The sequence below is a fragment of the Somniosus microcephalus genome, unplaced genomic scaffold (genome assembly GCF_052327205.1).
Source record: "Somniosus microcephalus isolate GS21.2 unplaced genomic scaffold, FLI_Smic_1.0 scaffold110, whole genome shotgun sequence".
NCBI lineage: Eukaryota > Metazoa > Chordata > Chondrichthyes > Squaliformes > Somniosidae > Somniosus > Somniosus microcephalus.
The window spans coordinates 46,261-74,013 of NW_028225297.1; the positions used below are offsets into that span (position 1 = coordinate 46,261).

Sequence of the window (27,753 nt, forward strand, 5' to 3'; positions counted from 1 at the left end):
ATCCACTCTATCTCGGCCCCTCATAATTTTACACACCTCAATTAGGTCTCGCCTCAGCCTCCTGTGTTCCAAAGAAAACAACCCCAGCCTATCCAATCTTTCCTCATAACTAAAATTCCCCAGCCCAGGCAACATCCTCGGAAATCTCCTCTGCACCTTCTCTAGTGCAATCGCATCCTTCTTGTAATGTGGTGACCAGAACTGCACGCGGCACTCTAGCTGCGGCCTAACTAGTGTTTTATACAGTTGAAGCATAACCTCCCCGCTCTTATATTCTACGCCTCGGCTAATAAAGGCAAGTATCCCGTATGCCTGCTTAACCACTTTATCTACCTGTCCTGCTACCTTCAGGGATCTGTGGACATGCACTCCAAGGTCCCGCTGATCCTCTGCATTTCTCAGTGTCCTACCATTTATTGTGTATTCCAACTGAATTCCATTTGCCACTGTTCTGCCCACTAGACGAGTCCATTGATATCTTCCTGCAGTCTACAGCATTCTGTTTCATTATTAACCACACGGCCAATTTTTGTATCATCTGCAAACTTCTTAATCATACTTCCTACATTCAAATCCAAATCATTGATATATACCAGAAAAAGCAAAGGGCCCAGTACTGAGTCGCTGCAGGCTCGATGGGCCGAAATGGCCTCTATCTGCACTGTGGGGTTTCTGTGATTCTGTGAGCCCTGCGGAACCCCACTGGAAACAGCCTTCCGGTCACAAAAACACCCTTCGACCATTACCCTTTGTTTCCTGCCTCTGAGCCAATTTTGGATCCAACTTGCCACTTTGCCTTGGATCCCATGGGCTTTTACTTTCGTGACCAATCTGGCATGTGGGACCTTATCAAAAGCCTTGCTAAAATCCATATAGACTACATCAAAGGCACTACCCTCATCGACCCTCCTTGTTACCTCCTCGAAAAATTGAATTGCGTTAGTCAGACACGACCTTCCGTTAAGAAATCCATGCTGACTGTCCCTGATTAATCCGTGTCTTTCTAAATGAAGATTTCTCCTGTCCCTCAGAACTTTTTCCAATAATTTTCCCACCACCGAGGTTAGGCTGACTGGCCTGTAATTATGCGGTCTATCCCTCTCTCCCTTTTGAAAGAACGGTAGCACGTTAGCAGTCCTCCAGTGGTCGGGCACCACACCTGTAGCCAGAGAGGATTGTAAAATGATGGTGAGAGCCTGTGCTATTTGGTGTCTTACTTCTCTTAAGAGTGTGGGATAGATTTGATGCGGGCCTGGGTATTTGTCCAGTTTGAAAGATGCTACAGCCCTTAAGACTTGGTGTTTGAGCATGTTTATTTGATGTAATATTTGAATAGAAGGCAATGAAGGGTTGGGCTTGTAGTTTGTTTGTGTGGGAGGCAGAGCAGCAAGAAGAGGTGGAGGGGGGGTGGGGGGTTGCGGGAGGAGTAAAATTTGTAAATGTAAATTGAGTGTTGAATACTTGTATGAATGCGTAGAAGAGAAAAAAATGGGCGACAGCTTTAAGTAAAGAGAAAGCCAGCTAGCATATGCCTACGGCCATACTAGTCTGAATGCGCCCGATCTCGTCTGATCTCGGAAGCTAAGCAGAGTCAGGCCTGGTTAGTACTTGGATGGGAGACTGCCTGGGAATACCAGGTGCAGTAGGCTTTTGCTGCCACCACAGGCTGCTCGACGTTTTGCGCGCACACACTGCTCTTAATCAATCAACATCCTTTTTGCTGCTCTCTCTCTCTCTCTCTCTCTCTCTCTCGCTTTCCTTTGACCATTTCTTCGCTGCACATTCTCCTGCTGCTACACAAATGCAAGGGGCTCCAGACACAGGGCCGAAATAAGCAGAAGAAGAAAATAAGATAGCCAAAATACACACACTGGCGGAGGGCCACCAGGACACAGCAGCAGAGAGGAGAGACAAGGTGCATAGAAAACTCGGAGGGACAAACACCAACAGAACAAAGAAGAATGTGGAAAGAGCAGCAGTTAAATTCAGGAAAAAAGCAAAGCCAACTAGCATGCTGTTGAAATGCATGTGTGTTAATGCGAGGAGCGTTACAAATAAGATTGACGAGTTGCAGGCGCAAGTTGCCACATGGGGTTATGCAATAGTAGCCATAACGGAGACCTGGCTTCAAAATGGGCGGAATTGGAAACTAAACAATCCTGGCTACAATGTAATAACATTTGTAGAAGTCGTGTGGGCAGATGTCACATGATCAGGCAGAATCATAGAAATTTACAGCACAGAAGGAGGCCATTCGGCCCATCTTGTCCGTGCCAGCCGACAAAGAGCAATCCACCCAAATCCCACTTTACAGCACTTGGTCCGTAGCCTTGTAGGTTACGGCAGTTCAAGTGCATATCCAAGTACTTTTTAAACGTGATGAGGGTTTCTGCCTCTACCACCCTTTCAGGCAGTGCATTCCAGACCCCCACCATTCACTGGGTGAAAAAATGTCTCCTCAAATTCCCTGTAAACCTCCTACCAATTACTTGAAATCTATTATTGACCCTTCTGCTAAGGGAAATAGGTCCTTCCTATCCACTCTATCTCGGCCCCTCATAATTTTACACACCTCAATTAGGTCTCGCCTCAGCCTCCTGTGTTCCAAAGAAAACAACCCCAGCCTATCCAATCTTTCCTCATAACTAAAATTCCCCAGCCCAGGCAACATCCTCGGAAATCTCCTCTGCACCTTCTCTAGTGCAATCGCATCCTTCTTGTAATGTGGTGACCAGAACTGCACGCGGCACTCTAGCTGCGGCCTAACTAGTGTTTTATACAGTTGAAGCATAACCTCCCCGCTCTTATATTCTACGCCTCGGCTAATAAAGGCAAGTATCCCGTATGCCTGCTTAACCACTTTATCTACCTGTCCTGCTACCTTCAGGGATCTGTGGACATGCACTCCAAGGTCCCGCTGATCCTCTGCATTTCTCAGTGTCCTACCATTTATTGTGTATTCCAACTGAATTCCATTTGCCACTGTTCTGCCCACTAGACGAGTCCATTGATATCTTCCTGCAGTCTACAGCATTCTGTTTCATTATTAACCACACGGCCAATTTTTGTATCATCTGCAAACTTCTTAATCATACTTCCTACATTCAAATCCAAATCATTGATATATACCAGAAAAAGCAAAGGGCCCAGTACTGAGTCGGTGCAGGCTCGATGGGCCGAAATGGCCTCTATCTGCACTGTGGGGTTTCTGTGATTCTGTGAGCCCTGCGGAACCCCACTGGAAACAGCCTTCCGGTCACAAAAACACCCTTCGACCATTACCCTTTGTTTCCTGCCTCTGAGCCAATTTTGGATCCAACTTGCCACTTTGCCTTGGATCCCATGGGCTTTTACTTTCGTGACCAATCTGGCATGTGGGACCTTATCAAAAGCCTTGCTAAAATCCATATAGACTACATCAAAGGCACTACCCTCATCGACCCTCCTTGTTACCTCCTCGAAAAATTGAATTGCGTTAGTCAGACACGACCTTCCGTTAAGAAATCCATGCTGACTGTCCCTGATTAATCCGTGTCTTTCTAAATGAAGATTTCTCCTGTCCCTCAGAACTTTTTCCAATAATTTTCCCACCACCGAGGTTAGGCTGACTGGCCTGTAATTATGCGGTCTATCCCTCTCTCCCTTTTGAAAGAACGGTAGCACGTTAGCAGTCCTCCAGTGGTCGGGCACCACACCTGTAGCCAGAGAGGATTGTAAAATGATGGTGAGAGCCTGTGCTATTTGGTGTCTTACTTCTCTTAAGAGTGTGGGATAGATTTGATGCGGGCCTGGGTATTTGTCCAGTTTGAAAGATGCTACAGCCCTTAAGACTTGGTGTTTGAGCATGTTTATTTGATGTAATATTTGAATAGAAGGCAATGAAGGGTTGGGCTTGTAGTTTGTTTGTGTGGGAGGCAGAGCAGCAAGAAGAGGTGGAGGGGGGGTGGGGGGTTGCGGGAGGAGTAAAATTTGTAAATGTAAATTGAGTGTTGAATACTTGTATGAATGCGTAGAAGAGAAAAAAATGGGCGACAGCTTTAAGTAAAGAGAAAGCCAGCTAGCATATGCCTACGGCCATACTAGTCTGAATGCGCCCGATCTCGTCTGATCTCGGAAGCTAAGCAGAGTCAGGCCTGGTTAGTACTTGGATGGGAGACTGCCTGGGAATACCAGGTGCAGTAGGCTTTTGCTGCCGCCACAGGCTGCTCGACGTTTTGCGCGCACACACTGCTCTTAATCAATCAACATCCTTTTTGCTGCTCTCTCTCTCTCTCTCTCTCTCTCTCTCTCGCTTTCCTTTGACCATTTCTTCGCTGCACATTCTCCTGCTGCTACACAAATGCAAGGGGCTCCAGACACAGGGCCGAAATAAGCAGAAGAAGAAAATAAGATAGCCAAAATACACACACTGGCGGAGGGCCACCAGGACACAGCAGCAGAGAGGAGAGACAAGGTGCATAGAAAACTCGGAGGGACAAACAGCAACAGAACAAAGAAGAATGTAGAAAGAGCAGCAGTTAAATTCAGGAAAAAAGCAAAGCCAACTAGCATGCTGTTGAAATGCATGTGTGTTAATGCGAGGAGCGTTACAAATAAGATTGACGAGTTGCAGGCGCAAGTTGCCACATGGGGTTATGCAATAGTAGCCATAACGGAGACCTGGCTTCAAAATGGGCGGAATTGGAAACTAAACAATCCTGGCTACAATGTAATAACATTTGTAGAAGTCGTGTGGGCAGATGTCACATGATCAGGCAGAATCATAGAAATTTACAGCACAGAAGGAGGCCATTCGGCCCATCTTGTCCGTGCCAGCCGACAAAGAGCAATCCACCCAAATCCCACTTTACAGCACTTGGTCCGTAGCCTTGTAGGTTACGGCAGTTCAAGTGCATATCCAAGTACTTTTTAAACGTGATGAGGGTTTCTGCCTCTACCACCCTTTCAGGCAGTGCATTCCAGACCCCCACCGTTCACTGGGTGAAAAAATGTCTCCTCAAATTCCCTGTAAACCTCCTACCAATTACTTGAAATCTATTATTGACCCTTCTGCTAAGGGAAATAGGTCCTTCCTATCCACTCTATCTCGGCCCCTCATAATTTTACACACCTCAATTAGGTCTCGCCTCAGCCTCCTGTGTTCCAAAGAAAACAACCCCAGCCTATCCAATCTTTCCTCATAACTAAAATTCCCCAGCCCAGGCAACATCCTCGGAAATCTCCTCTGCACCTTCTCTAGTGCAATCGCATCCTTCTTGTAATGTGGTGACCAGAACTGCACGCGGCACTCTAGCTGCGGCCTAACTAGTGTTTTATACAGTTGAAGCATAACCTCCCCGCTCTTATATTCTACGCCTCGGCTAATAAAGGCAAGTATCCCGTATGCCTGCTTAACCACTTTATCTACCTGTCCTGCTACCTTCAGGGATCTGTGGACATGCACTCCAAGGTCCCGCTGATCCTCTGCATTTCTCAGTGTCCTACCATTTATTGTGTATTCCAACTGAATTCCATTTGCCACTGTTCTGCCCACTAGACGAGTCCATTGATATCTTCCTGCAGTCTACAGCATTCTGTTTCATTATTAACCACACGGCCAATTTTTGTATCATCTGCAAACTTCTTAATCATACTTCCTACATTCAAATCCAAATCATTGATATATACCAGAAAAAGCAAAGGGCCCAGTACTGAGTCGCTGCAGGCTCGATGGGCCGAAATGGCCTCTATCTGCACTGTGGGGTTTCTGTGATTCTGTGAGCCCTGCGGAACCCCACTGGAAACAGCCTTCCGGTCACAAAAACACCCTTCGACCATTACCCTTTGTTTCCTGCCTCTGAGCCAATTTTGGATCCAACTTGCCACTTTGCCTTGGATCCCATGGGCTTTTACTTTCGTGACCAATCTGGCATGCGGGACCTTATCAAAAGCCTTGCTAAAATCCATATAGACTACATCAAAGGCACTACCCTCATCGACCCTCCTTGTTACCTCCTCGAAAAATTGAATTGCGTTAGTCAGACACGACCTTCCGTTAAGAAATCCATGCTGACTGTCCCTGATTAATCCGTGTCTTTCTAAATGAAGATTTCTCCTGTCCCTCAGAACTTTTTCCAATAATTTTCCCACCACCGAGGTTAGGCTGACTGGCCTGTAATTATGCGGTCTATCCCTCTCTCCCTTTTGAAAGAACGGTAGCACGTTAGCAGTCCTCCAGTGGTCGGGCACCACACCTGTAGCCAGAGAGGATTGTAAAATGATGGTGAGAGCCTGTGCTATTTGGTGTCTTACTTCTCTTAAGAGTGTGGGATAGATTTGATGCGGGCCTGGGTATTTGTCCAGTTTGAAAGATGCTACAGCCCTTAAGACTTGGTGTTTGAGCATGTTTATTTGATGTAATATTTGAATAGAAGGCAATGAAGGGTTGGGCTTGTAGTTTGTTTGTGTGGGAGGCAGAGCAGCAAGAAGAGGTGGAGGGGGGGTGGGGGGTTGCGGGAGGAGTAAAATTTGTAAATGTAAATTGAGTGTTGAATACTTGTATGAATGCGTAGAAGAGAAAAAAATGGGCGACAGCTTTAAGTAAAGAGAAAGCCAGCTAGCATATGCCTACGGCCATACTAGTCTGAATGCGCCCGATCTCGTCTGATCTCGGAAGCTAAGCAGAGTCAGGCCTGGTTAGTACTTGGATGGGAGACTGCCTGGGAATACCAGGTGCAGTAGGCTTTTGCTGCCGCCACAGGCTGCTCGACGTTTTGCACACACACGCGCACACACTGCTCTTAATCAATCAACATCCTTTTTGCTGCTCTCTCTCTCTCTCTCTCTCTCTCTCTCTCTCTCGCTTTCCTTTGACCATTTCTTCGCTGCACATTCTCCTGCTGCTACACAAATGCAAGGGGCTCCAGACACAGGGCCGAAATAAGCAGAAGAAGAAAATAAGATAGCCAAAATACACACACTGGCGGAGGGCCACCAGGACACAGCAGCAGAGAGGAGAGACAAGGTGCATAGAAAACTCGGAGGGACAAACAGCAACAGAACAAAGAAGAATGTAGAAAGAGCAGCAGTTAAATTCAGGAAAAAAGCAAAGCCAACTAGCATGCTGTTGAAATGCATGTGTGTTAATGCGAGGAGCGTTACAAATAAGATTGACGAGTTGCAGGCGCAAGTTGCCACATGGGGTTATGCAATAGTAGCCATAACGGAGACCTGGCTTCAAAATGGGCGGAATTGGAAACTAAACAATCCTGGCTACAATGTAATAACATTTGTAGAAGTCGTGTGGGCAGATGTCACATGATCAGGCAGAATCATAGAAATTTACAGCACAGAAGGAGGCCATTCGGCCCATCTTGTCCGTGCCAGCCGACAAAGAGCAATCCACCCAAATCCCACTTTACAGCACTTGGTCCGTAGCCTTGTAGGTTACGGCAGTTCAAGTGCATATCCAAGTACTTTTTAAACGTGATGAGGGTTTCTGCCTCTACCACCCTTTCAGGCAGTGCATTCCAGACCCCCACCATTCACTGGGTGAAAAAATGTCTCCTCAAATTCCCTGTAAACCTCCTACCAATTACTTGAAATCTATTATTGACCCTTCTGCTAAGGGAAATAGGTCCTTCCTATCCACTCTATCTCGGCCCCTCATAATTTTACACACCTCAATTAGGTCTCGCCTCAGCCTCCTGTGTTCCAAAGAAAACAACCCCAGCCTATCCAATCTTTCCTCATAACTAAAATTCCCCAGCCCAGGCAACATCCTCGGAAATCTCCTCTGCACCTTCTCTAGTGCAATCGCATCCTTCTTGTAATGTGGTGACCAGAACTGCACGCGGCACTCTAGCTGCGGCCTAACTAGTGTTTTATACAGTTGAAGCATAACCTCCCCGCTCTTATATTCTACGCCTCGGCTAATAAAGGCAAGTATCCCGTATGCCTGCTTAACCACTTTATCTACCTGTCCTGCTACCTTCAGGGATCTGTGGACATGCACTCCAAGGTCCCGCTGATCCTCTGCATTTCTCAGTGTCCTACCATTTATTGTGTATTCCAACTGAATTCCATTTGCCACTGTTCTGCCCACTAGACGAGTCCATTGATATCTTCCTGCAGTCTACAGCATTCTGTTTCATTATTAACCACACGGCCAATTTTTGTATCATCTGCAAACTTCTTAATCATACTTCCTACATTCAAATCCAAATCATTGATATATACCAGAAAAAGCAAAGGGCCCAGTACTGAGTCGCTGCAGGCTCGATGGGCCGAAATGGCCTCTATCTGCACTGTGGGGTTTCTGTGATTCTGTGAGCCCTGCGGAACCCCACTGGAAACAGCCTTCCGGTCACAAAAACACCCTTCGACCATTACCCTTTGTTTCCTGCCTCTGAGCCAATTTTGGATCCAACTTGCCACTTTGCCTTGGATCCCATGGGCTTTTACTTTCGTGACCAATCTGGCATGCGGGACCTTATCAAAAGCCTTGCTAAAATCCATATAGACTACATCAAAGGCACTACCCTCATCGACCCTCCTTGTTACCTCCTCGAAAAATTGAATTGCGTTAGTCAGACACGACCTTCCGTTAAGAAATCCATGCTGACTGTCCCTGATTAATCCGTGTCTTTCTAAATGAAGATTTCTCCTGTCCCTCAGAACTTTTTCCAATAATTTTCCCACCACCGAGGTTAGGCTGACTGGCCTGTAATTATGCGGTCTATCCCTCTCTCCCTTTTGAAAGAACGGTAGCACGTTAGCAGTCCTCCAGTGGTCGGGCACCACACCTGTAGCCAGAGAGGATTGTAAAATGATGGTGAGAGCCTGTGCTATTTGGTGTCTTACTTCTCTTAAGAGTGTGGGATAGATTTGATGCGGGCCTGGGTATTTGTCCAGTTTGAAAGATGCTACAGCCCTTAAGACTTGGTGTTTGAGCATGTTTATTTGATGTAATATTTGAATAGAAGGCAATGAAGGGTTGGGCTTGTAGTTTGTTTGTGTGGGAGGCAGAGCAGCAAGAAGAGGTGGAGGGGGGGTGGGGGGTTGCGGGAGGAGTAAAATTTGTAAATGTAAATTGAGTGTTGAATACTTGTATGAATGCGTAGAAGAGAAAAAAATGGGCGACAGCTTTAAGTAAAGAGAAAGCCAGCTAGCATATGCCTACGGCCATACTAGTCTGAATGCGCCCGATCTCGTCTGATCTCGGAAGCTAAGCAGAGTCAGGCCTGGTTAGTACTTGGATGGGAGACTGCCTGGGAATACCAGGTGCAGTAGGCTTTTGCTGCCGCCACAGGCTGCTCGACGTTTTGCACACACACGCGCACACACTGCTCTTAATCAATCAACATCCTTTTTGCTGCTCTCTCTCTCTCTCTCTCTCTCTCTCTCTCGCTTTCCTTTGACCATTTCTTCGCTGCACATTCTCCTGCTGCTACACAAATGCAAGGGGCTCCAGACACAGGGCCGAAATAAGCAGAAGAAGAAAATAAGATAGCCAAAATACACACACTGGCGGAGGGCCACCAGGACACAGCAGCAGAGAGGAGAGACAAGGTGCATAGAAAACTCGGAGGGACAAACAGCAACAGAACAAAGAAGAATGTAGAAAGAGCAGCAGTTAAATTCAGGAAAAAAGCAAAGCCAACTAGCATGCTGTTGAAATGCATGTGTGTTAATGCGAGGAGCGTTACAAATAAGATTGACGAGTTGCAGGCGCAAGTTGCCACATGGGGTTATGCAATAGTAGCCATAACGGAGACCTGGCTTCAAAATGGGCGGAATTGGAAACTAAACAATCCTGGCTACAATGTAATAACATTTGTAGAAGTCGTGTGGGCAGATGTCACATGATCAGGCAGAATCATAGAAATTTACAGCACAGAAGGAGGCCATTCGGCCCATCTTGTCCGTGCCAGCCGACAAAGAGCAATCCACCCAAATCCCACTTTACAGCACTTGGTCCGTAGCCTTGTAGGTTACGGCAGTTCAAGTGCATATCCAAGTACTTTTTAAACGTGATGAGGGTTTCTGCCTCTACCACCCTTTCAGGCAGTGCATTCCAGACCCCCACCATTCACTGGGTGAAAAAATGTCTCCTCAAATTCCCTGTAAACCTCCTACCAATTACTTGAAATCTATTATTGACCCTTCTGCTAAGGGAAATAGGTCCTTCCTATCCACTCTATCTCGGCCCCTCATAATTTTACACACCTCAATTAGGTCTCGCCTCAGCCTCCTGTGTTCCAAAGAAAACAACCCCAGCCTATCCAATCTTTCCTCATAACTAAAATTCCCCAGCCCAGGCAACATCCTCGGAAATCTCCTCTGCACCTTCTCTAGTGCAATCGCATCCTTCTTGTAATGTGGTGACCAGAACTGCACGCGGCACTCTAGCTGCGGCCTAACTAGTGTTTTATACAGTTGAAGCATAACCTCCCCGCTCTTATATTCTACGCCTCGGCTAATAAAGGCAAGTATCCCGTATGCCTGCTTAACCACTTTATCTACCTGTCCTGCTACCTTCAGGGATCTGTGGACATGCACTCCAAGGTCCCGCTGATCCTCTGCATTTCTCAGTGTCCTACCATTTATTGTGTATTCCAACTGAATTCCATTTGCCACTGTTCTGCCCACTAGACGAGTCCATTGATATCTTCCTGCAGTCTACAGCATTCTGTTTCATTATTAACCGCACGGCCAATTTTTGTATCATCTGCAAACTTCTTAATCATACTTCCTACATTCAAATCCAAATCATTGATATATACCAGAAAAAGCAAAGGGCCCAGTACTGAGTCGCTGCAGGCTCGATGGGCCGAAATGACCTCTATCTGCACTGTGGGGTTTCTGTGATTCTGTGAGCCCTGCGGAACCCCACTGGAAACAGCCTTCCGGTCACAAAAACACCCTTCGACCATTACCCTTTGTTTCCTGCCTCTGAGCCAATTTTGGATCCAACTTGCCACTTTGCCTTGGATCCCATGGGCTTTTACTTTCATGACCAATCTGGCATGTGGGACCTTATCAAAAGCCCTGCTAAAATCCATATAGACTACATCAAAGGCACTACCCTCATCGACCCTCCTTGTTACCTCCTCGAAAAATTGAATTGCGTTAGTCAGACGCGACCTTCCGTTAAGAAATCCATGCTGACTGTCCCTGATTAATCCGTGTCTTTCTAAATGAAGATTTCTCCTGTCCCTCAGAACTTTTTCCAATAATTTTCCCACCACCGAGGTTAGGCTGACTGGCCTGTAATTATGCGGTCTATCCCTCTCTCCCTTTTGAAAGAACGGTAGCACGTTAGCAGTCCTCCAGTGGTCGGGCACCACACCTGTAGCCAGAGAGGATTGTAAAATGATGGTGAGAGCCTGTGCTATTTGGTGTCTTACTTCTCTTAAGAGTGTGGGATAGATTTGATGCGGGCCTGGGTATTTGTCCAGTTTGAAAGATGCTACAGCCCTTAAGACTTGGTGTTTGAGCATGTTTATTTGATGTAATATTTGAATAGAAGGCAATGAAGGGTTGGGCTTGTAGTTTGTTTGTGTGGGAGGCAGAGCAGCAAGAAGAGGTGGAGGGGGGGTGGGGGGTTGCGGGAGGAGTAAAATTTGTAAATGTAAATTGAGTGTTGAATACTTGTATGAATGTGTAGAAGAGAAAAAAATGGGCGACAGCTTTAAGTAAAGAGAAAGCCAGCTAGCATATGCCTACGGCCATACTAGTCTGAATGCGCCCGATCTCGTCTGATCTCGGAAGCTAAGCAGAGTCAGGCCTGGTTAGTACTTGGATGGGAGACTGCCTGGGAATACCAGGTGCAGTAGGCTTTTGCTGCCACCACAGGCTGCTCAACGTTTTGCGCGCACACACTGCTCTTAATCAATCAACATCCTTTTTGCTGCTCTCTCTCTCTCTCTCTCGCTTTCCTTTGACCATTTCTTCGCTGCACATTCTCCTGCTGCTACACAAATGCAAGGGGCTCCAGACACAGGGCCGAAATAAGCAGAAGAAGAAAATAAGATAGCCAAAATACACACACTGGCGGAGGGCCACCAGGACACAGCAGCAGAGAGGAGAGACAAGGTGCATAGAAAACTCGGAGGGACAAACAGCAACAGAACAAAGAAGAATGTAGAAAGAGCAGCAGTTAAATTCAGGAAAAAAGCAAAGCCAACTAGCATGCTGTTGAAATGCATGTGTGTTAATGCGAGGAGCGTTACAAATAAGATTGATGAGTTGCAGGCGCAAGTTGCCACATGGGGTTATGCAATAGTAGCCATAACGGAGACCTGGCTTCAAAATGGGCGGAATTGGAAACTAAACAATCCTGGCTACAATGTAATAACATTTGTAGAAGTCGTGTGGGCAGATGTCACATGATCAGGCAGAATCATAGAAATTTACAGCACAGAAGGAGGCCATTCGGCCCATCTTGTTCGTGCCAGCCGACAAAGAGCAATCCACCCAAATCCCACTTTACAGCACTTGGTCCGTAGCCTTGTAGGTTACGGCAGTTCAAGTGCATATCCAAGTACTTTTTAAACGTGATGAGGGTTTCTGCCTCTACCACCCTTTCAGGCAGTGCATTCCAGACCCCCACCATTCACTGGGTGAAAAAATGTCTCCTCAAATTCCCTGTAAACCTCCTACCAATTACTTGAAATCTATTATTGACCCTTCTGCTAAGGGAAATAGGTCCTTCCTATCCACTCTATCTCGGCCCCTCATAATTTTACACACCTCAATTAGGTCTCGCCTCAGCCTCCTGTGTTCCAAAGAAAACAACCCCAGCCTATCCAATCTTTCCTCATAACTAAAATTCCCCAGCCCAGGCAACATCCTCGGAAATCTCCTCTGCACCTTCTCTAGTGCAATCGCATCCTTCTTGTAATGTGGTGACCAGAACTGCACGCGGCACTCTAGCTGCGGCCTAACTAGTGTTTTATACAGTTGAAGCATAACCTCCCCGCTCTTATATTCTACGCCTCGGCTAATAAAGGCAAGTATCCCGTATGCCTGCTTAACCACTTTATCTACCTGTCCTGCTACCTTCAGGGATCTGTGGACATGCACTCCAAGGTCCCGCTGATCCTCTGCATTTCTCAGTGTCCTACCATTTATTGTGTATTCCAACTGAATTCCATTTGCCACTGTTCTGCCCACTAGACGAGTCCATTGATATCTTCCTGCAGTCTACAGCATTCTGTTTCATTATTAACCACACGGCCAATTTTTGTATCATCTGCAAACTTCTTAATCATACTTCCTACATTCAAATCCAAATCATTGATATATACCAGAAAAAGCAAAGGGCCCAGTACTGAGTCGCTGCAGGCTCGATGGGCCGAAATGGCCTCTATCTGCACTGTGGGGTTTCTGTGATTCTGTGAGCCCTGCGGAACCCCACTGGAAACAGCCTTCCGGTCACAAAAACACCCTTCGACCATTACCCTTTGTTTCCTGCCTCTGAGCCAATTTTGGATCCAACTTGCCACTTTGCCTTGGATCCCATGGGCTTTTACTTTCATGACCAATCTGGCATGTGGGACCTTATCAAAAGCCTTGCTAAAATCCATATAGACTACATCAAAGGCACTACCCTCATCGACCCTCCTTGTTACCTCCTCGAAAAATTGAATTGCGTTAGTCAGACACGACCTTCCGTTAAGAAATCCATGCTGACTGTCCCTGATTAATCCGTGTCTTTCTAAATGAAGATTTCTCCTGTCCCTCAGAACTTTTTCCAATAATTTTCCCACCACCGAGGTTAGGCTGACTGGCCTGTAATTATGCGGTCTATCCCTCTCTCCCTTTTGAAAGAACGGTAGCACGTTAGCAGTCCTCCAGTGGTCGGGCACCACACCTGTAGCCAGAGAGGATTGTAAAATGATGGTGAGAGCCTGTGCTATTTGGTGTCTTACTTCTCTTAAGAGTGTGGGATAGATTTGATGCGGGCCTGGGTATTTGTCCAGTTTGAAAGATGCTACAGCCCTTAAGACTTGGTGTTTGAGCATGTTTATTTGATGTAATATTTGAATAGAAGGCAATGAAGGGTTGGGCTTGTAGTTTGTTTGTGTGGGAGGCAGAGCAGCAAGAAGAGGTGGAGGGGGGGTGGGGGGTTGCGGGAGGAGTAAAATTTGTAAATGTAAATTGAGTGTTGAATACTTGTATGAATGCGTAGAAGAGAAAAAAATGGGCGACAGCTTTAAGTAAAGAGAAAGCCAGCTAGCATATGCCTACGGCCATACTAGTCTGAATGCGCCCGATCTCGTCTGATCTCGGAAGCTAAGCAGAGTCAGGCCTGGTTAGTACTTGGATGGGAGACTGCCTGGGAATACCAGGTGCAGTAGGCTTTTGCTGCCACCACAGGCTGCTCAACGTTTTGCGCGCACACACTGCTCTTAATCAATCAACATCCTTTTTGCTGCTCTCTCTCTCTCTCTCTCTCTCTCTCTCGCTTTCCTTTGACCATTTCTTCGCTGCACATTCTCCTGCTGCTACACAAATGCAAGGGGCTCCAGACACAGGGCCGAAATAAGCAGAAGAAGAAAATAAGATAGCCAAAATACACACACTGGCGGAGGGCCACCAGGACACAGCAGCAGAGAGGAGAGACAAGGTGCATAGAAAACTCGGAGGGACAAACAGCAACAGAACAAAGAAGAATGTAGAAAGAGCAGCAGTTAAATTCAGGAAAAAAGCAAAGCCAACTAGCATGCTGTTGAAATGCATGTGTGTTAATGCGAGGAGCGTTACAAATAAGATTGACGAGTTGCAGGCGCAAGTTGCCACATGGGGTTATGCAATAGTAGCCATAACGGAGACCTGGCTTCAAAATGGGCGGAATTGGAAACTAAACAATCCTGGCTACAATGTAATAACATTTGTAGAAGTCGTGTGGGCAGATGTCACATGATCAGGCAGAATCATAGAAATTTACAGCACAGAAGGAGGCCATTCGGCCCATCTTGTCCGTGCCAGCCGACAAAGAGCAATCCACCCAAATCCCACTTTACAGCACTTGGTCCGTAGCCTTGTAGGTTACGGCAGTTCAAGTGCATATCCAAGTACTTTTTAAACGTGATGAGGGTTTCTGCCTCTACCACCCTTTCAGGCAGTGCATTCCAGACCCCCACCATTCACTGGGTGAAAAAATGTCTCCTCAAATTCCCTGTAAACCTCCTACCAATTACTTGAAATCTATTATTGACCCTTCTGCTAAGGGAAATAGGTCCTTCCTATCCACTCTATCTCGGCCCCTCATAATTTTACACACCTCAATTAGGTCTCGCCTCAGCCTCCTGTGTTCCAAAGAAAACAACCCCAGCCTATCCAATCTTTCCTCATAACTAAAATTCCCCAGCCCAGGCAACATCCTCGGAAATCTCCTCTGCACCTTCTCTAGTGCAATCGCATCCTTCTTGTAATGTGGTGACCAGAACTGCACGCGGCACTCTAGCTGCGGCCTAACTAGTGTTTTATACAGTTGAAGCATAACCTCCCCGCTCTTATATTCTACGCCTCGGCTAATAAAGGCAAGTATCCCGTATGCCTGCTTAACCACTTTATCTACCTGTCCTGCTACCTTCAGGGATCTGTGGACATGCACTCCAAGGTCCCGCTGATCCTCTGCATTTCTCAGTGTCCTACCATTTATTGTGTATTCCAACTGAATTCCATTTGCCACTGTTCTGCCCACTAGACGAGTCCATTGATATCTTCCTGCAGTCTACAGCATTCTGTTTCATTATTAACCACACGGCCAATTTTTGTATCATCTGCAAACTTCTTAATCATACTTCCTACATTCAAATCCAAATCATTGATATATACCAGAAAAAGCAAAGGGCCCAGTACTGAGTCGCTGCAGGCTCGATGGGCCGAAATGGCCTCTATCTGCACTGTGGGGTTTCTGTGATTCTGTGAGCCCTGCGGAACCCCACTGGAAACAGCCTTCCGGTCACAAAAACACCCTTCGACCATTACCCTTTGTTTCCTGCCTCTGAGCCAATTTTGGATCCAACTTGCCACTTTGCCTTGGATCCCATGGGCTTTTACTTTCGTGACCAATCTGGCATGCGGGACCTTATCAAAAGCCTTGCTAAAATCCATATAGACTACATCAAAGGCACTACCCTCATCGACCCTCCTTGTTACCTCCTCGAAAAATTGAATTGCGTTAGTCAGACACGACCTTCCGTTAAGAAATCCATGCTGACTGTCCCTGATTAATCCGTGTCTTTCTAAATGAAGATTTCTCCTGTCCCTCAGAACTTTTTCCAATAATTTTCCCACCACCGAGGTTAGGCTGACTGGCCTGTAATTATGCGGTCTATCCCTCTCTCCCTTTTGAAAGAACGGTAGCACGTTAGCAGTCCTCCAGTGGTCGGGCACCACACCTGTAGCCAGAGAGGATTGTAAAATGATGGTGAGAGCCTGTGCTATTTGGTGTCTTACTTCTCTTAAGAGTGTGGGATAGATTTGATGCGGGCCTGGGTATTTGTCCAGTTTGAAAGATGCTACAGCCCTTAAGACTTGGTGTTTGAGCATGTTTATTTGATGTAATATTTGAATAGAAGGCAATGAAGGGTTGGGCTTGTAGTTTGTTTGTGTGGGAGGCAGAGCAGCAAGAAGAGGTGGAGGGGGGGTGGGGGGTTGCGGGAGGAGTAAAATTTGTAAATGTAAATTGAGTGTTGAATACTTGTATGAATGCGTAGAAGAGAAAAAAATGGGCGACAGCTTTAAGTAAAGAGAAAGCCAGCTAGCATATGCCTACGGCCATACTAGTCTGAATGCGCCTGATCTCGGAAGCTAAGCAGAGTCAGGCCTGGTTAGTACTTGGATGGGAGACTGCCTGGGAATACCAGGTGCAGTAGGCTTTTGCTGCCGCCACAGGCTGCTCGACGTTTTGCACACACACGCGCACACACTGCTCTTAATCAATCAACATCCTTTTTGCTGCTCTCTCTCTCTCTCTCTCTCTCTCTCGCTTTCCTTTGACCATTTCTTCGCTGCACATTCTCCTGCTGCTACACAAATGCAAGGGGCTCCAGACACAGGGCCGAAATAAGCAGAAGAAGAAAATAAGATAGCCAAAATACACACACTGGCGGAGGGCCACCAGGACACAGCAGCAGAGAGGAGAGACAAGGTGCATAGAAAACTCGGAGGGACAAACAGCAACAGAACAAAGAAGAATGTAGAAAGAGCAGCAGTTAAATTCAGGAAAAAAGCAAAGCCAACTAGCATGCTGTTGAAATGCATGTGTGTTAATGCGAGGAGCGTTACAAATAAGATTGACGAGTTGCAGGCGCAAGTTGCCACATGGGGTTATGCAATAGTAGCCATAACGGAGACCTGGCTTCAAAATGGGCGGAATTGGAAACTAAACAATCCTGGCTACAATGTAATAACATTTGTAGAAGTCGTGTGGGCAGATGTCACATGATCAGGCAGAATCATAGAAATTTACAGCACAGAAGGAGGCCATTCGGCCCATCTTGTCCGTGCCAGCCGACAAAGAGCAATCCACCCAAATCCCACTTTACAGCACTTGGTCCGTAGCCTTGTAGGTTACGGCAGTTCAAGTGCATATCCAAGTACTTTTTAAACGTGATGAGGGTTTCTGCCTCTACCACCCTTTCAGGCAGTGCATTCCAGACCCCCACCATTCACTGGGTGAAAAAATGTCTCCTCAAATTCCCTGTAAACCTCCTACCAATTACTTGAAATCTATTATTGACCCTTCTGCTAAGGGAAATAGGTCCTTCCTATCCACTCTATCTCGGCCCCTCATAATTTTACACACCTCAATTAGGTCTCGCCTCAGCCTCCTGTGTTCCAAAGAAAACAACCCCAGCCTATCCAATCTTTCCTCATAACTAAAATTCCCCAGCCCAGGCAACATCCTCGGAAATCTCCTCTGCACCTTCTCTAGTGCAATCGCATCCTTCTTGTAATGTGGTGACCAGAACTGCACGCGGCACTCTAGCTGCGGCCTAACTAGTGTTTTATACAGTTGAAGCATAACCTCCCCGCTCTTATATTCTACGCCTCGGCTAATAAAGGCAAGTATCCCGTATGCCTGCTTAACCACTTTATCTACCTGTCCTGCTACCTTCAGGGATCTGTGGACATGCACTCCAAGGTCCCGCTGATCCTCTGCATTTCTCAGTGTCCTACCATTTATTGTGTATTCCAACTGAATTCCATTTGCCACTGTTCTGCCCACTAGACGAGTCCATTGATATCTTCCTGCAGTCTACAGCATTCTGTTTCATTATTAACCACACGGCCAATTTTTGTATCATCTGCAAACTTCTTAATCATACTTCCTACATTCAAATCCAAATCATTGATATATACCAGAAAAAGCAAAGGGCCCAGTACTGAGTCGCTGCAGGCTCGATGGGCCGAAATGGCCTCTATCTGCACTGTGGGGTTTCTGTGATTCTGTGAGCCCTGCGGAACCCCACTGGAAACAGCCTTCCGGTCACAAAAACACCCTTCGACCATTACCCTTTGTTTCCTGCCTCTGAGCCAATTTTGGATCCAACTTGCCACTTTGCCTTGGATCCCATGGGCTTTTACTTTCGTGACCAATCTGGCATGTGGGACCTTATCAAAAGCCTTGCTAAAATCCATATAGACTACATCAAAGGCACTACCCTCATCGACCCTCCTTGTTACCTCCTCGAAAAATTGAATTGCGTTAGTCAGACACGACCTTCCGTTAAGAAATCCATGCTGACTGTCCCTGATTAATCCGTGTCTTTCTAAATGAAGATTTCTCCTGTCCCTCAGAACTTTTTCCAATAATTTTCACACCACCGAGGTTAGGCTGACTGGCCTGTAATTATGCGGTCTATCCCTCTCTCCCTTTTGAAAGAACGGTAGCACGTTAGCAGTCCTCCAGTGGTCGGGCACCACACCTGTAGCCAGAGAGGATTGTAAAATGATGGTGAGAGCCTGTGCTATTTGGTGTCTTACTTCTCTTAAGAGTGTGGGATAGATTTGATGCGGGCCTGGGTATTTGTCCAGTTTGAAAGATGCTACAGCCCTTAAGACTTGGTGTTTGAGCATGTTTATTTGATGTAATATTTGAATAGAAGGCAATGAAGGGTTGGGCTTGTAGTTTGTTTGTGTGGGAGGCAGAGCAGCAAGAAGAGGTGGAGGGGGGGTGGGGGGTTGCGGGAGGAGTAAAATTTGTAAATGTAAATTGAGTGTTGAATACTTGTATGAATGCGTAGAAGAGAAAAAAATGGGCGACAGCTTTAAGTAAAGAGAAAGCCAGCTAGCATATGCCTACGGCCATACTCGTCTGAATGCGCCCGATCTCGTCTGATCTCGGAAGCTAAGCAGAGTCAGGCCTGGTTAGTACTTGGATGGGAGACTGCCTGGGAATACCAGGTGCAGTAGGCTTTTGCTGCCACCACAGGCTGCTCAACGTTTTGCGCGCACACACTGCTCTTAATCAATCAACATCCTTTTTGCTGCTCTCTCTCTCTCTCTCGCTTTCCTTTGACCATTTCTTCGCTGCACATTCTCCTGCTGCTACACAAATGCAAGGGGCTCCAGACACAGGGCCGAAATAAGCAGAAGAAGAAAATAAGATAGCCAAAATACACACACTGGCGGAGGGCCACCAGGACACAGCAGCAGAGAGGAGAGACAAGGTGCATAGAAAACTCGGAGGGACAAACAGCAACAGAACAAAGAAGAATGTAGAAAGAGCAGCAGTTAAATTCAGGAAAAAAGCAAAGCCAACTAGCATGCTGTTGAAATGCATGTGTGTTAATGCGAGGAGCGTTACAAATAAGATTGACGAGTTGCAGGCGCAAGTTGCCACATGGGGTTATGCAATAGTAGCCATAACGGAGACCTGGCTTCAAAATGGGCGGAATTGGAAACTAAACAATCCTGGCTACAATGTAATAACATTTGTCGAAGTCGTGTGGGCAGATGTCACATGATCAGGCAGAATCATAGAAATTTACAGCACAGAAGGAGGCCATTCGGCCCATCTTGTCCGTGCCAGCCGACAAAGAGCAATCCACCCAAATCCCACTTTACAGCACTTGGTCCGTAGCCTTGTAGGTTACGGCAGTTCAAGTGCATATCCAAGTACTTTTTAAACGTGATGAGGGTTTCTGCCTCTACCACCCTTTCAGGCAGTGCATTCCAGACCCCCACCATTCACTGGGTGAAAAAATGTCTCCTCAAATTCCCTGTAAACCTCCTACCAATTACTTGAAATCTATTATTGACCCTTCTGCTAAGGGAAATAGGTCCTTCCTATCCACTCTATCTCGGCCCCTCATAATTTTACACACCTCAATTAGGTCTCGCCTCAGCCTCCTGTGTTCCAAAGAAAACAACCCCAGCCTATCCAATCTTTCCTCATAACTAAAATTCCCCAGCCCAGGCAACATCCTCGGAAATCTCCTCTGCACCTTCTCTAGTGCAATCGCATCCTTCTTGTAATGTGGTGACCAGAACTGCACGCGGCACTCTAGCTGCGGCCTAACTAGTGTTTTATACAGTTGAAGCATAACCTCCCCGCTCTTATATTCTACGCCTCGGCTAATAAAGGCAAGTATCCCGTATGCCTGCTTAACCACTTTATCTACCTGTCCTGCTACCTTCAGGGATCTGTGGACATGCACTCCAAGGTCCCGCTGATCCTCTGCATTTCTCAGTGTCCTACCATTTATTGTGTATTCCAACTGAATTCCATTTGCCACTGTTCTGCCCACTAGACGAGTCCATTGATATCTTCCTGCAGTCTACAGCATTCTGTTTCATTATTAACCACACGGCCAATTTTTGTATCATCTGCAAACTTCTTAATCATACTTCCTACATTCAAATCCAAATCATTGATATATACCAGAAAAAGCAAAGGGCCCAGTACTGAGTCGGTGCAGGCTCGATGGGCCGAAATGGCCTCTATCTGCACTGTGGGGTTTCTGTGATTCTGTGAGCCCTGCGGAACCCCACTGGAAACAGCCTTCCGGTCACAAAAACACCCTTCGACCATTACCCTTTGTTTCCTGCCTCTGAGCCAATTTTGGATCCAACTTGCCACTTTGCCTTGGATCCCATGGGCTTTTACTTTCGTGACCAATCTGGCATGTGGGACCTTATCAAAAGCCTTGCTAAAATCCATATAGACTACATCAAAGGCACTACCCTCATCGACCCTCCTTGTTACCTCCTCGAAAAATTGAATTGCGTTAGTCAGACACGACCTTCCGTTAAGAAATCCATGCTGACTGTCCCTGATTAATCCGTGTCTTTCTAAATGAAGATTTCTCCTGTCCCTCAGAACTTTTTCCAATAATTTTCCCACCACCGAGGTTAGGCTGACTGGCCTGTAATTATGCGGTCTATCCCTCTCTCCCTTTTGAAAGAACGGTAGCACGTTAGCAGTCCTCCAGTGGTCGGGCACCACACCTGTAGCCAGAGAGGATTGTAAAATGATGGTGAGAGCCTGTGCTATTTGGTGTCTTACTTCTCTTAAGAGTGTGGGATAGATTTGATGCGGGCCTGGGTATTTGTCCAGTTTGAAAGATGCTACAGCCCTTAAGACTTGGTGTTTGAGCATGTTTATTTGATGTAATATTTGAATAGAAGGCAATGAAGGGTTGGGCTTGTAGTTTGTTTGTGTGGGAGGCAGAGCAGCAAGAAGAGGTGGAGGGGGGGTGGGGGGTTGCGGGAGGAGTAAAATTTGTAAATGTAAATTGAGTGTTGAATACTTGTATGAATGCGTAGAAGAGAAAAAAATGGGCGACAGCTTTAAGTAAAGAGAAAGCCAGCTAGCATATGCCTACGGCCATACTAGTCGGAATGCGCCCGATCTCGTCTGATCTCGGAAGCTAAGCAGAGTCAGGCCTGGTTAGTACTTGGATGGGAGACTGCCTGGGAATACCAGGTGCAGTAGGCTTTTGCTGCCACCACAGGCTGCTCAACGTTTTGCGCGCACACACTGCTCTTAATCAATCAACATCCTTTTTGCTGCTCTCTCTCTCTCTCTCTCTCTCTCTCTCGCTTTCCTTTGACCATTTCTTCGCTGCACATTCTCCTGCTGCTACACAAATGCAAGGGGCTCCAGACACAGGGCCGAAATAAGCAGAAGAAGAAAATAAGATAGCCAAAATACACACACTGGCGGAGGGCCACCAGGACACAGCAGCAGAGAGGAGAGACAAGGTGCATAGAAAACTCGGAGGGACAAACAGCAACAGAACAAAGAAGAATGTAGAAAGAGCAGCAGTTAAATTCAGGAAAAAAGCAAAGCCAACTAGCATGCTGTTGAAATGCATGTGTGTTAATGCGAGGAGCGTTACAAATAAGATTGACGAGTTGCAGGCGCAAGTTGCCACATGGGGTTATGCAATAGTAGCCATAACGGAGACCTGGCTTCAAAATGGGCGGAATTGGAAACTAAACAATCCTGGCTACAATGTAATAACATTTGTAGAAGTCGTGTGGGCAGATGTCACATGATCAGGCAGAATCATAGAAATTTACAGCACAGAAGGAGGCCATTCGGCCCATCTTGTCCGTGCCAGCCGACAAAGAGCAATCCACCCAAATCCCACTTTACAGCACTTGGTCCGTAGCCTTGTAGGTTACGGCAGTTCAAGTGCATATCCAAGTACTTTTTAAACGTGATGAGGGTTTCTGCCTCTACCACCCTTTCAGGCAGTGCATTCCAGACCCCCACCATTCACTGGGTGAAAAAATGTCTCCTCAAATTCCCTGTAAACCTCCTACCAATTACTTGAAATCTATTATTGACCCTTCTGCTAAGGGAAATAGGTCCTTCCTATCCACTCTATCTCGGCCCCTCATAATTTTACACACCTCAATTAGGTCTCGCCTCAGCCTCCTGTGTTCCAAAGAAAACAACCCCAGCCTATCCAATCTTTCCTCATAACTAAAATTCCCCAGCCCAGGCAACATCCTCGGAAATCTCCTCTGCACCTTCTCTAGTGCAATCGCATCCTTCTTGTAATGTGGTGACCAGAACTGCACGCGGCACTCTAGCTGCGGCCTAACTAGTGTTTTATACAGTTGAAGCATAACCTCCCCGCTCTTATATTCTACGCCTCGGCTAATAAAGGCAAGTATCCCGTATGCCTGCTTAACCACTTTATCTACCTGTCCTGCTACCTTCAGGGATCTGTGGACATGCACTCCAAGGTCCCGCTGATCCTCTGCATTTCTCAGTGTCCTACCATTTATTGTGTATTCCAACTGAATTCCATTTGCCACTGTTCTGCCCACTAGACGAGTCCATTGATATCTTCCTGCAGTCTACAGCATTCTGTTTCATTATTAACCACACGGCCAATTTTTGTATCATCTGCAAACTTCTTAATCATACTTCCTACATTCAAATCCAAATCATTGATATATACCAGAAAAAGCAAAGGGCCCAGTACTGAGTCGGTGCAGGCTCGATGGGCCGAAATGGCCTCTATCTGCACTGTGGGGTTTCTGTGATTCTGTGAGCCCTGCGGAACCCCACTGGAAACAGCCTTCCGGTCACAAAAACACCCTTCGACCATTACCCTTTGTTTCCTGCCTCTGAGCCAATTTTGGATCCAACTTGCCACTTTGCCTTGGATCCCATGGGCTTTTACTTTCGTGACCAATCTGGCATGTGGGACCTTATCAAAAGCCTTGCTAAAATCCATATAGACTACATCAAAGGCACTACCCTCATCGACCCTCCTTGTTACCTCCTCGAAAAATTGAATTGCGTTAGTCAGACACGACCTTCCGTTAAGAAATCCATGCTGACTGTCCCTGATTAATCCGTGTCTTTCTAAATGAAGATTTCTCCTGTCCCTCAGAACTTTTTCCAATAATTTTCCCACCACCGAGGTTAGGCTGACTGGCCTGTAATTATGCGGTCTATCCCTCTCTCCCTTTTGAAAGAACGGTAGCACGTTAGCAGTCCTCCAGTGGTCGGGCACCACACCTGTAGCCAGAGAGGATTGTAAAATGATGGTGAGAGCCTGTGCTATTTGGTGTCTTACTTCTCTTAAGAGTGTGGGATAGATTTGATGCGGGCCTGGGTATTTGTCCAGTTTGAAAGATGCTACAGCCCTTAAGACTTGGTGTTTGAGCATGTTTATTTGATGTAATATTTGAATAGAAGGCAATGAAGGGTTGGGCTTGTAGTTTGTTTGTGTGGGAGGCAGAGCAGCAAGAAGAGGTGGAGGGGGGGTGGGGGGTTGCGGGAGGAGTAAAATTTGTAAATGTAAATTGAGTGTTGAATACTTGTATGAATGCGTAGAAGAGAAAAAAATGGGCGACAGCTTTAAGTAAAGAGAAAGCCAGCTAGCATATGCCTACGGCCATACTAGTCTGAATGCGCCCGATCTCGTCTGATCTCGGAAGCTAAGCAGAGTCAGGCCTGGTTAGTACTTGGATGGGAGACTGCCTGGGAATACCAGGTGCAGTAGGCTTTTGCTGCCACCACAGGCTGCTCAACGTTTTGCGCGCACACACTGCTCTTAATCAATCAACATCCTTTTTGCTGCTCTCTCTCTCTCTCTCTCTCTCTCTCTCTCTCGCTTTCCTTTGACCATTTCTTCGCTGCACATTCTCCTGCTGCTACACAAATGCAAGGGGCTCCAGACACAGGGCCGAAATAAGCAGAAGAAGAAAATAAGATAGCCAAAATACACACACTGGCGGAGGGCCACCAGGACACAGCAGCAGAGAGGAGAGACAAGGTGCATAGAAAACTCGGAGGGACAAACAGCAACAGAACAAAGAAGAATGTAGAAAGAGCAGCAGTTAAATTCAGGAAAAAAGCAAAGCCAACTAGCATGCTGTTGAAATGCATGTGTGTTAATGCGAGGAGCGTTACAAATAAGATTGACGAGTTGCAGGCGCAAGTTGCCACATGGGGTTATGCAATAGTAGCCATAACGGAGACCTGGCTTCAAAATGGGCGGAATTGGAAACTAAACAATCCTGGCTACAATGTAATAACATTTGTAGAAGTCGTGTGGGCAGATGTCACATGATCAGGCAGAATCATAGAAATTTACAGCACAGAAGGAGGCCATTCGGCCCATCTTGTCCGTGCCAGCCGACAAAGAGCAATCCACCCAAATCCCACTTTACAGCACTTGGTCCGTAGCCTTGTAGGTTACGGCAGTTCAAGTGCATATCCAAGTACTTTTTAAACGTGATGAGGGTTTCTGCCTCTACCACCCTTTCAGGCAGTGCATTCCAGACCCCCACCATTCACTGGGTGAAAAAATGTCTCCTCAAATTCCCTGTAAACCTCCTACCAATTACTTGAAATCTATTATTGACCCTTCTGCTAAGGGAAATAGGTCCTTCCTATCCACTCTATCTCGGCCCCTCATAATTTTACACACCTCAATTAGGTCTCGCCTCAGCCTCCTGTGTTCCAAAGAAAACAACCCCAGCCTATCCAATCTTTCCTCATAACTAAAATTCCCCAGCCCAGGCAACATCCTCGGAAATCTCCTCTGCACCTTCTCTAGTGCAATCGCATCCTTCTTGTAATGTGGTGACCAGAACTGCACGCGGCACTCTAGCTGCGGCCTAACTAGTGTTTTATACAGTTGAAGCATAACCTCCCCGCTCTTATATTCTACGCCTCGGCTAATAAAGGCAAGTATCCCGTATGCCTGCTTAACCACTTTATCTACCTGTCCTGCTACCTTCAGGGATCTGTGGACATGCACTCCAAGGTCCCGCTGATCCTCTGCATTTCTCAGTGTCCTACCATTTATTGTGTATTCCAACTGAATTCCATTTGCCACTGTTCTGCCCACTAGACGAGTCCATTGATATCTTCCTGCAGTCTACAGCATTCTGTTTCATTATTAACCACACGGCCAATTTTTGTATCATCTGCAAACTTCTTAATCATACTTCCTACATTCAAATCCAAATCATTGATATATACCAGAAAAAGCAAAGGGCCCAGTACTGAGTCGCTGCAGGCTCGATGGGCCGAAATGGCCTCTATCTGCACTGTGGGGTTTCTGTGATTCTGTGAGCCCTGCGGAACCCCACTGGAAACAGCCTTCCGGTCACAAAAACACCCTTCGACCATTACCCTTTGTTTCCTGCCTCTGAGCCAATTTTGGATCCAACTTGCCACTTTGCCTTGGATCCCATGGGCTTTTACTTTCGTGACCAATCTGGCATGCGGGACCTTATCAAAAGCCTTGCTAAAATCCATATAGACTACATCAAAGGCACTACCCTCATCGACCCTCCTTGTTACCTCCTCGAAAAATTGAATTGCGTTAGTCAGACACGACCTTCCGTTAAGAAATCCATGCTGACTGTCCCTGATTAATCCGTGTCTTTCTAAATGAAGATTTCTCCTGTCCCTCAGAACTTTTTCCAATAATTTTCCCACCACCGAGGTTAGGCTGACTGGCCTGTAATTATGCGGTCTATCCCTCTCTCCCTTTTGAAAGAACGGTAGCACGTTAGCAGTCCTCCAGTGGTCGGGCACCACACCTGTAGCCAGAGAGGATTGTAAAATGATGGTGAGAGCCTGTGCTATTTGGTGTCTTACTTCTCTTAAGAGTGTGGGATAGATTTGATGCGGGCCTGGGTATTTGTCCAGTTTGAAAGATGCTACAGCCCTTAAGACTTGGTGTTTGAGCATGTTTATTTGATGTAATATTTGAATAGAAGGCAATGAAGGGTTGGGCTTGTAGTTTGTTTGTGTGGGAGGCAGAGCAGCAAGAAGAGGTGGAGGGGGGGTGGGGGGTTGCGGGAGGAGTAAAATTTGTAAATGTAAATTGAGTGTTGAATACTTGTATGAATGCGTAGAAGAGAAAAAAATGGGCGACAGCTTTAAGTAAAGAGAAAGCCAGCTAGCATATGCCTACGGCCATACTAGTCTGAATGCGCCCGATCTCGTCTGATCTCGGAAGCTAAGCAGAGTCAGGCCTGGTTAGTACTTGGATGGGAGACTGCCTGGGAATACCAGGTGCAGTAGGCTTTTGCTGCCGCCACAGGCTGCTCGACGTTTTGCACACACACGCGCACACACTGCTCTTAATCAATCAACATCCTTTTTGCTGCTCTCTCTCTCTCTCTCTCTCTCTCTCTCGCTTTCCTTTGACCATTTCTTCGCTGCACATTCTCCTGCTGCTACACAAATGCAAGGGGCTCCAGACACAGGGCCGAAATAAGCAGAAGAAGAAAATAAGATAGCCAAAATACACACACTGGCGGAGGGCCACCAGGACACAGCAGCAGAGAGGAGAGACAAGGTGCATAGAAAACTCGGAGGGACAAACAGCAACAGAACAAAGAAGAATGTAGAAAGAGCAGCAGTTAAATTCAGGAAAAAAGCAAAGCCAACTAGCATGCTGTTGAAATGCATGTGTGTTAATGCGAGGAGCGTTACAAATAAGATTGACGAGTTGCAGGCGCAAGTTGCCACATGAGGTTATGCAATAGTAGCCATAACGGAGACCTGGCTTCAAAATGGGCGGAATTGGAAACTAAACAATCCTGGCTACAATGTAATAACATTTGTAGAAGTCGTGTGGGCAGATGTCACATGATCAGGCAGAATCATAGAAATTTACAGCACAGAAGGAGGCCATTCGGCCCATCTTGTCCGTGCCAGCCGACAAAGAGCAATCCACCCAAATCCCACTTTACAGCACTTGGTCCGTAGCCTTGTAGGTTACGGCAGTTCAAGTGCATATCCAAGTACTTTTTAAACGTGAT

At 46.5% G+C, this 27,753-nt stretch overlaps 9 non-coding genes and 2 pseudogenes across 9 annotated transcripts; all 11 read left to right on the top strand.

Annotated features, from left to right (window-relative positions):
- Window positions 1-1,530: 1,530 nt before the first annotated feature.
- On the top strand, window positions 1,531-1,649 carry LOC147082773 (5S ribosomal RNA). The gene has a single exon (XR_015076002.1). It is a non-coding gene; the product is annotated as a 5S ribosomal RNA (ribosomal RNA).
- Window positions 1,650-4,066: 2,417 nt separating this feature from the next.
- On the top strand, window positions 4,067-4,185 carry LOC147082774 (5S ribosomal RNA). Its single transcript, XR_015076003.1, has one exon. It is a non-coding gene; the product is annotated as a 5S ribosomal RNA (ribosomal RNA).
- A 2,419-nt stretch (window positions 4,186-6,604) lies between these two features.
- On the top strand, window positions 6,605-6,723 carry LOC147082775 (5S ribosomal RNA). The gene has a single exon (XR_015076004.1). It is a non-coding gene; the product is annotated as a 5S ribosomal RNA (ribosomal RNA).
- A 2,431-nt stretch (window positions 6,724-9,154) lies between these two features.
- On the top strand, window positions 9,155-9,273 carry LOC147082776 (5S ribosomal RNA). The gene has a single exon (XR_015076005.1). It is a non-coding gene; the product is annotated as a 5S ribosomal RNA (ribosomal RNA).
- Window positions 9,274-11,700: 2,427 nt separating this feature from the next.
- LOC147082777 (5S ribosomal RNA) lies at window positions 11,701-11,819 on the top strand. Its single transcript, XR_015076006.1, has one exon. It is a non-coding gene; the product is annotated as a 5S ribosomal RNA (ribosomal RNA).
- Window positions 11,820-14,226: 2,407 nt separating this feature from the next.
- Window positions 14,227-14,345, top strand: LOC147082778 (5S ribosomal RNA). Its single transcript, XR_015076007.1, has one exon. It is a non-coding gene; the product is annotated as a 5S ribosomal RNA (ribosomal RNA).
- A 2,417-nt stretch (window positions 14,346-16,762) lies between these two features.
- On the top strand, window positions 16,763-16,871 carry LOC147082779 (5S ribosomal RNA; annotated as a pseudogene).
- Window positions 16,872-19,294: 2,423 nt separating this feature from the next.
- LOC147082780 (5S ribosomal RNA) lies at window positions 19,295-19,413 on the top strand. Its single transcript, XR_015076155.1, has one exon. It is a non-coding gene; the product is annotated as a 5S ribosomal RNA (ribosomal RNA).
- A 2,405-nt stretch (window positions 19,414-21,818) lies between these two features.
- Window positions 21,819-21,937, top strand: LOC147082781 (5S ribosomal RNA; annotated as a pseudogene).
- Window positions 21,938-24,354: 2,417 nt separating this feature from the next.
- LOC147082782 (5S ribosomal RNA) lies at window positions 24,355-24,473 on the top strand. Its single transcript, XR_015076008.1, has one exon. It is a non-coding gene; the product is annotated as a 5S ribosomal RNA (ribosomal RNA).
- A 2,421-nt stretch (window positions 24,474-26,894) lies between these two features.
- LOC147082783 (5S ribosomal RNA) lies at window positions 26,895-27,013 on the top strand. The gene has a single exon (XR_015076010.1). It is a non-coding gene; the product is annotated as a 5S ribosomal RNA (ribosomal RNA).
- The last annotated feature ends 740 nt before the right edge of the window (window positions 27,014-27,753 follow it).